The sequence below is a fragment of the Octopus bimaculoides genome, chromosome 3, assembly GCF_046866305.1.
Source record: "Octopus bimaculoides isolate indiv1 chromosome 3, ASM4686630v1, whole genome shotgun sequence".
Classification (NCBI taxonomy): Eukaryota; Metazoa; Mollusca; class Cephalopoda; order Octopoda; family Octopodidae; genus Octopus; species Octopus bimaculoides.
Window position 1 is genome coordinate 144757637 of NC_142930.1, and position 11461 is coordinate 144769097.

General features: G+C 37.1%; 1 protein-coding gene and 1 non-coding gene across 4 annotated transcripts in view; one reads left to right on the forward strand and one right to left on the reverse strand.

Annotated features, from left to right (window-relative positions):
• LOC106883892 (uncharacterized) overlaps nucleotides 1–11461 on the reverse strand; it is a 461066-nt gene that overhangs the window by 22966 nt on the left and 426639 nt on the right. The window lies entirely within an intron of this gene.
• LOC128247496 (5S ribosomal RNA) lies at nucleotides 9077–9195 on the forward strand. The gene has a single exon (XR_008263856.1). It is a non-coding gene; the product is annotated as a 5S ribosomal RNA (ribosomal RNA).

Here is an 11461-nt window from a genome sequence, read left to right on the forward strand (position 1 = left end):
GTGTGTGTACCAGCGCATGTGTATGTGTGTATATTGTTGTCCTTATTTCTGTGTTTGTCCACCCCACCTCTTGACAACCAGTGCTGGTTTGTTTACGTCCTTGTAACTAAGCAGTTCAGCAAAATAAATTGAGAGAATACTAAACTTGAAAATATAAGCACCAGACTTAAAATTAAGTACTGAGCTCATTTCAACAGCTGAGTGAACTGGAGCAACATGAAATAAGTGTCTTGCTTAAGAACACAATATACAACCCAGTTCAGGAATCAAACTCACAACCTTATGACTGCGAACCCAATGCTTTGACCACTGAGCCATGTGCCAGTGTTTCTGAATATTTTGTGACATAGAGAAAACCAACCAGCCTGTGACACTACTCAGGTGTGATGAAAGCATGAGTGATTTCAATAATAACCTTCGTTCCTACCTGGTTACTGCAGTATAGACTTGCAATCTTCCTTCAAATCATACCCCATAGATTCTCCATAGAGATCCAGGTCAGGTGACGTAACTGACCCCGGAAACATGTTAATCAACAAACTAAGCAGAAGTTGTTTTGACGTTGAGTATCAGTGCTAAATCCTGCTGAAACAGAAATTCTGCATCACCTTTAGTAGACCATTGTGGTGCCATGTAAAAGTACCTGTGTAGTACCACATAAAAGCACCTGTGCGACATCACATGAAAGTGCCCAAGCAGTGCCACGTAAAAGCACCCAGCATACTCTATAAAGTGGTTGGCATTAGGAAGGGCATCCAGCCATAGAGACCATGCCAAATCAGACAGGAGTCTGGTGTAGCTACCCAGCTTGCCAGCCCTGGTCAAACCATCCAACCCATACCAGCATGGACAACAGACACTAAATGATGATGATGATGATGCAACTGTCATTTTAAGGAAACAGTGCTTCAAAACCTACAAGTGATAAGGCACCTCAGTCCATTCCTAACTGCAATGCAATAATATGACACTGGACTTCAAACAGATCTCTTCTGAAATTCCAGTTGACTGAAGATCAGCATCATATTCCCAAAGTCTGCAATATGTTGGAGGTGAATGACTATGCAAGAAGTCTGTGATAATAAGTGGGGCATCATAAGGGTACTTTACTGTTCTGGATTTCCCTTTTGTTCCTCAATAATACCAGATATAGACAAAAGATATATGATTGGACATGCTCAATACCTATACACAAGACACAAAGTGATATGAGAGTCAAGACAAACAGCAAAATCTATGTAATCTTACAACACTGAGACACTACACTAAACTACGTATGCACAGACATGATGTGAAGAGCACAATCGTTCATACGAAAGAATACTGGTGGAATGTTCCTATTAAGATCTCAGTAAAATGTAAGCATAACAGACACGAGAAGCATGATCTAGAACAGAGGAAATTGTGTAACGTAGCGAAAATCAGTTGCTCAGTAGGTGTTAACATGATATTAAAGATTGGTGAGGAAATAAAAAATATCTATGCTGAAATAATATGAAATCTACTGTTACTCCACACAGACTATAGTTTCATAGTATTACATATAATTATTAGGCAACTTGGATATGTAACTGTCACAGCAACAATCTGTAGAAGCTGGGCTTCACAAAACTATAAAAGACACTGCTAAACTAACCAGGAACTCACAGCAACAAGCTGTTGAAAGAAGTTTAGCATTTAATGTGTAGACATGCAAGCATATATATATGTGTACACATACATCAAAACATGCAGATACACACATGCAGTGACCTCCATATTTGCACACATGCACATATGTGCATATATATATATATATATACATACACACAATCATGACTACCACATTGGTCTTGTCTAAATTCCAATGAAGGAGCCTTATTTCTGGGTAAGAAGCCAGTTTTTTTTTTTCCATTGGTGAGGAATTTGAAAAGGAAAACCAGAAGTGTGACTGAGCATCCATCCAAACATCCATGCATGCAGGCACAGACATTATATATATAAGACTTATTGGGGCAAGCAAAAGCGAAATTGTGATGGCACCTGTGACCAGCGTCGCCTTTCTGGCACTTGTGCCCGTGGCATGTGTAAGGATTTTCGAGCGAGATCTTTGCCAGTGCCCCTGGACTGGCTCTTGTGTGGGTGGCACATAAAATACACCATTTTGAGAGTGGCCATTGCCAGTACCGCCTGACTGGCCTTCGTGCCAGTGGCACGTAAAAGCACCCACTACACTCTCTGAGTGGTTGGCGTTAGGAAGGGCATCCAGCTGTAGAAACTCTGCCAAATCAGATTGAAACCTGGTGTAGCCATCTGGTTTCACCAGTCCTCAGTCAAATCGTCCAACCTATGCTAGCATGGAAAGCGGACATTAAACGACGATGATGATGATGATGATATATATGTGTGTGTGTGTTAGACTGCCCTTTGATAGATGGCAAATAAAGGTTCCACCATTACTTATTGAACAGATGATATGCTTATAGTGATCATACATTTGTGTTGTACATTAGCTTGCTCAATCCATCAAAATCATTGTATCCTGCACAGCTGTCTGATGTGCCACAAATCAGACATCAAAGTGATAGCAGAGCAACATGGAAGGAGGTGTCTTTGTTGAAGAACACTTCACACCATCTGGTCTGAGAATGGGAATCATGATTTCATGATCATGTGTGCAACACCTTAACCTCTAAGCCATGAACCCTCACACTTTTAATAAATAATAAACATTGGTAATACATTATGACTACAAAATTTCCAACCATGAATTTTCAGTTCTTTGATCAAATGAACTATCAAGCACATTGCATTAGTGTGTTTGTCACTGAGGATGCTATAGATATCTATGCCCTTAACATAACTCTCAGGCAGCATCAACCTAACACAGTGTGACAAGGTTGGAGCCTTGAATTACAGATACCAGCTACCTGCCTGGCTTCTACAATTTTTGTGTACCAAATATCAAATACATGATATTGGGTAAGGGCGGTGAACTGGCAGAATTGTTAGCACGCTGGGTGAAATGCTTAGTGGTATTTCGTCTGCCGTTACGTTCAGAGTTCAAATATCGCCGTCGTCGACTTTGCCTTTCATCCTTTTGGGGTAGATTAAATAAGTACCAGTTACGCATTGGGGTCGATGCAATCGACTTACCCTATGGAATGAGTTGATGCTATGCAATAGAAAAATGATACTTGTCCAAGAAGACACACAATGGTATCAAACCTAGGACCTCATCACGGTGGTGTGAACTTCTTAACCATTTGGCTATACTGTGCCCGCATACATGCATGCATATGGACATACATGCACCACACACATAAACATACATAAATCAGAGCAACAAGGAATCTCTAATGGTATTCTCTCACAAACAACAACAACAGAGATGATATTTACAATAATTTTAAGTTCAAGTGAAATGCTTGTTTTGATTATGTTATTACTCATGGCTCACATTTAGAAAATGGCTTGACAGACTAACAGACATTGCTAGTGGCAGGGTGACTATCAGAAAAATCAATGAACAATTAAGCTGAGGTTCCAGTACATTTTATTTATTTATATGTCTATTTTGTTTACTTTATATATCTATTTTTTTCTGTTAGTGGTTAGTTTTCCAAACTTGAAAAAGGCATTTATTTACTGAAATATTACATGTAGATTTATATGAGATGATGAGATAAATTGTATGCTATGTACTAAAAACTTTTCTTATCTATTTATTTATTCAACTTTTTGACAGTACTTCTCAACAAATTCCATACAAGCATCCATGCAAGATGTTTGTGTGTATATATATATATATATATATATATATATATAGGAGATGTACTTGCATAGCAAGTGACCTGATCTGAGATTGTGTGCTGGAATGAAACAATTGCAGCATGGAAGGTGTTTATAAGCCATTTAAAATAACACACAAAAACCATTAGATTCACTTCAACATTTAAATTTAATTTGTCAAAATATTTTCGGCGCTTTGAGACTGCGACCTGTTCACTGACAAAATACCATGCTGCATCTCTGAGATGTGTATGTGATAGATCTTTTGCAAGCAAATATCTTGCATCTAGAGATGCAGCACAGAATTTTGTCAGTGAACAGGTCACGGTTTCAAAGCGACGAAAATATTTGGACAAATTAAATTTAAATGTTGAAGTGAATCTAACGGTTTTTGTGTGTTATTTTAAATGGCTTATAAACACCTTCCACGCTGCAATTGTATGTGTATATATATATATATATATATATATATATATATATATATATATAGGTGAACACATAAACATGTAAGAAGGTAATCTTGTTCATAAGTCCATAGGATGGAGTGACTCTGATGTCACCACTGGATTCAAAGATTCTGATGGTATGTCTGGGAATAGCAAATGACAGCAACTTTAATATCATTGCTAGAAATGTCAATGACCATTTTTGGACATTATTATACTAGCTAATCTGACGTATATGGAAACTATTGATATGGTACATGGAACAAGGAAGTTTCAAGGTTAGAATTTTGTGATGCAAACTGGCCTAACCATACATAACACTAACTTTAAGAAATGGACCAGCAAACCTGGATGCCAACTAATTAGGCAAATCAGGTAAATATATGAGAAAGATAGACTTCATACTCACCAGGAAACAGAATGAACAGAAGGTTGTGAATACCAAGTTATTCCATAATGAAGAATGTATCACTGAAGCAAAAACTAGTGATTAATGACTTGAGAGTAAGAGCTAAATGGATCTAGAGAGACAAGACAACTTGAAGAAGGAAGGTATGGGAACTGATCGATGTCACTGCTAGACACAGGACTAGATAAGCTCAAAGTGATACATATATTGAGAAGGAAAAGATCATCAGAGATTCATAATACACTCTTTTACTTGTTTCAGTCATTTGACTGCGGCCATGCTGGAGCACTGCCTTTAGTCGAGCAAATCGACCCCAGGACTTATTCTTTGGAAGCCTAGTACTTATTCTATCGGTCACTTTTGCCGAACCGCTAAGTTACGGGGACATAAACACACCACCATCGGTTGTCAAGCGATGTTGGGGGGACAAACACAGACACACAAACATATACACACACATACATATATATATAAATATATACGACAGGCTTCTTTCAGTTTCCATCTACCAAATCCACTCACAAGGTCGGCCCGATGCTATAGTAGAAGACACTTGCCCAAGGTGCCACGCAGTTGGGACTGAACCTGGAACCATGTGGCTGGTAAGCAAGCTACTTACCACACAGCCACTCCTAGAACAATTAGGAATTTCTATGAAACAAAGTGCTGTGAACCACAGCAGGCTATATCTGTGGTTGAAGCATGGTACTAACTAGACAGAAGGCAACATCATTTTGGAACGTCAGAGTAGACAGAGCCATAAAAGCTAAGAGACTGGCCTGGAAAGACTGGAAGAAAAAGAGAATCTGACAATAATATCAGGCAGCTAAGAGAGAAGCAAAATGGCAAATATACAAAGTACAATGAGAAGCCGAGAGTTTAAAGTTTAAAAATATCCAATGATGAGAGGATCATAGGCGTTAGGTGTTCCGGACTGCAAATCAGTGTTCTAGTGTTAATCATCGTCATTGGGAAAAGTTTATTTAGAATGATAGCAGTGCACTTATTCTCACTAACACCATGAAATAGGCTTAAAATTGCTACTGCAGAAGGTCGCTGAATGTTATGAATGTTCTAGAGTAAAGACTACTCCAAGTAAATCTAACAAAGGAACCAGCTATTAAGGTTGACAGCTTTATAGTCAAAAAGCACAATTAAGGATGTGAAATCAAGAAAAGGAATTGGACTATCAAAGATACTCACTGAGAAACTGAAAATAAATAGCACAGTATGTCATGTTCTAGTCACTGGCATAGTGAACCAGATATATATATACCTAATAACTGGTGTAGCAATGTCATCACCAACTACTACAAAGGCTAAAGAAGATGATTTGTGAAGAAGAAACTCAGAGTTATCAAACTGACCAAGGTTACAAGAATAACATAAACAGTTATAGCATAACAAGTTAGGAACAGAATTAGCTTAGATGAGTAGCAGTTCAGGTTTGTGCCATGTGGGGCACCAATGATGTCCTATTTCTACAGAGACAAGTTCTTAGCTAAGAGCAAATCACTAAATTTAGTATTTGTTGAGCTGGAGAAGTTCCTTTGATAAGGCTCAACTCGTCTGTAGTCTGATGGTCATTAGGTAAACAAGATTCCAACAAAACTTATATAAAATCTAACAATTGACCTATCTATATACATTCAGATTCCAGCGGACACCAAATGTTATTACACAAAACCTGTAGCAAAGATTAGATGTACAAGCAGTTTCTTATCTGGTGAAGCAACTTTTTATATAATCAAGGAGAAGAACAACTAGGAATCAGTAGAGAGTTCAAATATCAAAAAAACACTAGCACCAAGAAGAAGAATTCAATTAGATTCACTCCCTCATTCATCAATAAAAGCATAGGCTGTGTAGTCAAAACAAAAAGACAGCAAGTGTGAAATGTCGTCTTGTTTCGTTTCTATTGTCAGCTAGAGCAGAATCCCTCAAAGATCAATACAACTAATTTTCTGTCTGTTAGTGTAAAACTAGGACATAGGAGTGTGTGTGTATATATATATATATATATATATATATATATATATATATATATATATATATATATATATATTCAGAGAGAGAGAGGTAACTTTTAAGTTTGAATCTTTTTGGCACTACTAACTGTCTTCTACACTGGGAAGCTCTGGATTTCATCTGTGAACTATATATAGCCTGAAGTAGTCTTCTACCTGGCTGGCTCCTGTTAACCGTCCTACCCATGCATGGAAGACGTACGTATCATATCAACATCATCATCATATAACACAAGCCAGCATGGAACATGGATGTTAAATGATGATTATACATATATATATATATGTATATATATATATATATATTGGTGAAGATAGTCTCTTGCTACTCTGAGTATCCCTTGAGGGAGCACAAGACCTTCAGGTAAGTTACGACTGAAGATTGATGGGATGCACATCACACCTTTTGACAAGAAAACTATATAAAGATGTACAAACTCATCAATCTTCAGTTACAACTTGCTTAAAAGTCCTGTGCATCTACAGGTGAAACTCAGAGTAGCAAGAAGCAAACTCAACCAAAATAAAATATATCATCCTCTACTAAGGTACTCTTTTACTGATAGTTAACACTAAACAGGTCTGTGTGTATATATATATATATATATATATACAGGGTGGCCCAGAAGTAGGTTTACAGTTATTCAATTATCTCTTTCACATTCATATATTAACAGTTTAGATCTTAATTATAAAAAAAAATATGAGACCATTATTCTATGCTAATTTAGTTAATTTTGTCAAGCTCCCTTTTCAGTTTGTAAGATAGAAATTTAAATGTAATAAAGTGTTTTAAAAGAAAATTGAAGTGCCTACGTGACAACTGTAAACCTACTTTTGGGTCATCCTGTATATGTTTATATATATATATATATATATATATATATATATATATATATATATATATATATATATACATATATATACACATATATGTATAACCACACTGTGCTGGCAATTTTGTTTTTAACTACCAACTGTCAATCTTGCACTTATATGTCATCTCTTTACATGAGTTACAACTGAACAAAAAAAAAATTGTTGAATCTATGAGACGTTTCTAGAAATTTAAATGTAAAGTTATAATCACAAAAACTGGTTTCATTATGACTAATCCAAAGAAGTATTTCTAATTTAAAGAAAGATAGCATTCCCTTCCTTATATTCCACTATAAGAAGGTTCTATGAACTGGAAAATCTGATTTGTGAGAACATAGACTATCAAAAGAAAAACACCAACCAGGCAAAAATTAATTTAATAATTTGAAAATTAATAAATATATATCATTACGATCATTTAATGTCCACTTTTTGATACACAATTTGTTGAGACAGACTATCTACAACTGGATGCCTTTCCTGTTGCCAACATCAACATGTTTCCAAGTAGGGTAATATTTCGCCATGACTAGGTATGTCTCAGAAGATTGGAAACAAATAACTCCACTTGCATGATGGTGGCATTCATTTACAACTATCACATGATGTCAAAGCAAGGAGTCACTAACACACACACACACACACACACAATTACAGGTTTCTTTCAGTTTCTGTCTCTCAAATCCATTCACAAAACTTTGGTCAACAAGAACATTATAGTAGAAGACACTTTCCCAAGAGGACACACACATTGCGACAGAACCCAAATCCAAATATACATAGATGGGAAAAAATAATAAACAGGAAAATGTTAAATCATAAAACGTTTCAAGAATTTTCCACATTTTACAAATGCCAATATCCTAATTTCTTTGAGACTAAATTCAAAGGCCACAGTATTGAGAAAATATGGATGTTGTGAAGTAGTGCTTTTCCCAAATTCAAACCTTTTTTTATTTTTATTTTTAGTAACGGAGTTAAAGTGAATATTTTTCAACTAAAAGATGAAGAATTTTAACACAATGTATAATGTCAAGTAAAGGTAAAATTTCCTTCTTGAGTGTCACCGATTCATAAGAGCTGGTTTCCCAGTTTCGTGGTCTATATATTCCCCACCTGGATGGGACACTGGTCCATCGCAGGGTTACTCATTTTTTGCCAGCTGAGTGAACTGAAGCAATGTGAAATGAAGTGTTTTGCTCAAGAACACAACGCGTCACCTAGTCCAGGAATCGAAACCACAATCTTACGATCATGAGTCCAACACCCTAGCCACTAAACCACATGCCTCCACTAATGTATATGCAGGTATAACTTTACACTGCATCCATTAATAGGGCTCTGGTTGAGGAATTCTAGGGTTTTGAGGTGTGTAGAACCACCTTTTAGCCATTATTGTTCCCATGTCTACTTTGACTCAGAGTAGTAGCATCTGTTAGGGTCCCAGTTATGGGCTAAATAGCATGTAACAACCTGAGATGGGTTTCATTGAAATCATGGGACGCAACACGGTGAATATGAACTATTTTAGCAAATGAATTTTAGTTTATGGCCATATCACTTTGAAAACACCGGTTCTCGTCTGATCACCGAAGTTAAGTAACATTGAGCCTAGTTAGTACTTAGATGGGTGACCTCTTGGGAAACCTAGGCGCTGTAAACGTTAAAAAAACAAAAAAAAGGCAGCGAGCTGGCAGAAACGTTAGCACACCGGCCGATAATGCTTAGTGGTATTTCGTCTGTCTTTATGTTCTGAGTTCAAATTCCGCCGAGGTCGACTTTGCCTTTCATCCCTTCGGGGTCAATAAATTAAGTACCAGTTGTGTACTGGGGTCGATCTAATCGACTGGCCCCTTCCACCCCAAAAATTTCGCACCTTGTGCCTAGAGTAGAAAAGAAATGAATTTTAGTGGGTCAATGACAAACATCACCAGATGCTGAGCGAATGAGAAGATAATAAACTGTCAGCAGCTAGGATTAATCAGTTCAGCAAGCAAACTACTATCATCTGCAGTCTTGGCATGCACTGACGAAATATCTCAGCTAGCAAAAGACCAGTGTGATTAAAAACCCACTGGCATGGTAAAGTTGCAAATTGCACAACCAGATGACGACCACAATAATGGCTTATTTTAGGTCTTGCTTGACCATTTACACACTGACCACACATTACTATACGATAGGGTCAAGTTGCCCACGAATGGGAAGTGGCATTCAAATCTCATCATGACTATTACCATTAAGAAATCACCAGCACATGCATTATTTGCACAATGGTAAATGCTTTGAGAACTAAAATACATGAGGGTTTTTTTTTATTCTCTGTTGGTACTGACATATATTTATATTGTAAAGGATGTTACAAAAATGACATGAGAACTACAAAATCCCTTTTCTTTCCCTTTTGCAACTACATAGCTTCAGGTTCAGTCCCACTGTGCAGCACCTTGGGCAAGTGTCTTTTACAATAGGCCCTGGCTAACCAACACCTTGTGAAGAAATTTGGCAGATTGAAACTGGGGAGGCCTATCATGGACACTTTTATTCTTTTATACTTTTAAGTCATTTGACTGCAGCAATGCTGGAGCACCACCTAGAAGGGTTTTAGTCAAAGAAATAAACCCAAGGATTTATTCTGTGTAAGGCTAGTACTTATTCTATCAGTCTCTTTTGTCAAATTGCTAAGTTACAGGGACATAAACACACCAGCATCAGTTGTCAAGTGATGATGGTGGGAACAAACAGACCCACACACACATAAATATGCACATATAATATATATATATATATATATATATATATATATGACAGGCTTTTTTCAGTTTCCATCCACCAAATCCACTCACAAAGGCTTTGGTCAGCCTGAGGCTAAAGTAGAAGATACTTGCCCAAGGTGCCACATGGTAGGACTGTACCCAGCACCATGTATGTATGTATGTATGTATGTATGTATATGTATGTGTGTATGCATATTTGTGTCTGTGTGTGTGTGTGTGTGTGAATGCATTTGTCTTCACTACCACTTGACAGCTAGTGCTGACTTGTTTGCATCTTTGTAACTTAGCAGTTTGTTAAAAGTGTTTGACAGAATTAGTATCAAGTTTTAAAAAGGAAATGAATCCTGGGGTCAATTTGTTCAAGTAAACCCTTTTAAGTAATGCCCCAGCATGGCCACATTCCAATACTGAAACAAGCAAAAGATAACCGATGAAAGATTAGCCATAAAGGCAATACTGTGGATGACCTGAATAATTTTCGAGGTTTTAGTTTCATCTCTCAACAGTAACAGTTCAAATTTTGCCCAAATCAATTTTACCATTTACTCCTCTAGAGTAAAAAGAGTAAAGACCCGAATCAGTCATGAATGATCGTGGGATTGCACTTAGAAAGTTCCCCTCCAAGGCACATATCTAGGCAAGATTGTTTATGGAAGGCCAGCAGTCGCCCATGCATACCAGCATCCCCTCTTCACACTACCAGTGTTATCCAAGAAAAAGGCGAAGGCTGATACAGCTTGGGAGAAGTGAAATTGCAACTCACTTCTACAGCTGAGTGAACAGGAGCAACGTGAAATAAAGTGTCTTGCTCAAGAACACAACACACAGTCCAGTCCAGGAATCAAACTCATTGCCTCATGTTTGTAAGCTCGATGCTCTGATGTTCTAACCACTGAGCCTTGTGCCTTCACACACACACACACACACACACACATATATACATATACATACATACATACATCCATACAGCTGTCTAAGAATCTATAAGTCAGGAAAAAATGCGCTAGCATCTTTGTCAATAGAGTGGGTATATTAATTGAAGTGTACAGTATTATGTATATATATATATATATATAAATATTTTTTTAAAAAAATAACGTTGACCACTAACGTGGACAATTAATGTGCTAGAAATAGATCACATCTTGTGTC